Source organism: Arvicanthis niloticus, chromosome 15, assembly GCF_011762505.2.
Source record: "Arvicanthis niloticus isolate mArvNil1 chromosome 15, mArvNil1.pat.X, whole genome shotgun sequence".
Classification (NCBI taxonomy): domain Eukaryota; kingdom Metazoa; phylum Chordata; class Mammalia; order Rodentia; family Muridae; genus Arvicanthis; species Arvicanthis niloticus.
In genome coordinates this window covers 68,551,364-68,552,900 of record NC_047672.1, presented here as the reverse complement: position 1 = coordinate 68,552,900, position 1,537 = coordinate 68,551,364, and the positions used below count along the sequence as shown (strand labels likewise).

The window sequence follows — 1,537 nt, the reverse complement described above, 5'->3', positions numbered from 1 at the left end:
CTATGCTTTCCCTGAGGGTGTTTATTTACCAGGCAGATGGGAAAAGGCAGAGCCTGGGACTAAGAGAATCTGTTCTGATTGTTAGCAAAGGCTGAGTGTTCCAGAGGGACTGGAGGAGAAAAAGCCTCTCTGAAAGGATCAGCTCTCTGAGATGATCCTTGCTTGTTCATACTGGTTTATTTGATGGTGGATGTAAATGCATATACTTTGTTCAGATGAACCAGGGATTATATATCTTTTGTGGTGAAGGAGGAGCCAGGAAGGGAAACTCATTGTCTGAAGATTCAAGGCTATTTAGATACTTCATTAGTATGAAGTATTAGTATTAGTATTTAGATACTTCATTAGTATTACTTTATTAGTATGGAGAACTCCAGGAGTTACTTTATGTGACTAACTGCCCATGGCACTCTCAGTGAGGTGACATGGGTAGCAGGCACACAGGTAGGGAGTGGCTCCACTCCTACAGGTGTCAGATCTCTGAGATCCCTGGGGTCTGAGCTCACTCAACCTTGCCAGTTCTTATATCTGTCTGGTAAATCAGTCCCACATGCCTTACAAGTAGACCATAAGCAAGCATATACATCAAATACATGAGAGTTTAAAAATAATCCTATAAGGTATTTGCTATGATAGCACTTTACTAAAGTGGAGATACATAGAGATGACTAGCATTGTCATTCCCCAAGAATGACATACACATTTATGAAGCTTTCTGTATTTTTAAGTGTTACAGGCATCTTGAATTTCTGCAGTAATGGTGGATGAACTAAGTTTGGGTTTATCCCTCTGTGATAAAATGCTTTTTTGTTGATTATGGAGTTCTCAATTTATCCTAGAGTAATTTACCACTGAACTCTCCAATTCCATTATCACCACCCACTCCATGAAGGAGCATTCTTATTGTGCCTTCATGATGTACAATGAAGCCATCTATGGCATCTGTCATAGAAGCTTCAATTTTGAGCACTCAATATTAGTGTTAACTGTGAAACAAATTATTTCTAGGTGGCCTCTTGTCAGACATTTAAGCATGGCAGGAGGAAAGTATCACATTTGATATGGCCCTCAATACTGACGTGACAGAATTATAGTTTAAACTCATGGTCAACATCCACATCCACTTCCTCTAATCATAAGCATCCCTGTTATCTCTGCTGGGAAAGCCTACCATGAGCAGCTTTCTGGAGGAGAGACCTTTAATGTTTGCTTTTGACCAGTCAACCGGAAAAGAGATGTAACTTGTACAACAGTAAATATAAGGTGTGCTGTTTGCTGTGCCACAGTGATGTGATTCCCAAGGATGCTAATGCTATTATTACTATCATTGAGACCTAAAATAGCATATTTTTATAGCCTAGTGCCCCACTGGCTTCAAGGTTAGCATTCATTGCTTGCCATCCACTGTTATACCTGGTCAAGACTTGCTATCCACAGTAAGCAGAGTGGATGCTGGGCCATAACAAAGCCACTGCTGAGAGCACAGCTTTTGTAGATTACAAGTTTGACATGCCGGGCGGTGGTGGCACACACCTTT

The 1,537-nt window shown here is 40.8% G+C and overlaps 1 pseudogene; it reads left to right on the top strand.

The window, feature by feature from the left end:
* Positions 1-626: 626 nt before the first annotated feature.
* Positions 627-725, top strand: LOC117721152 (U6 spliceosomal RNA; annotated as a pseudogene).
* The last annotated feature ends 812 nt before the right edge of the window (positions 726-1,537 follow it).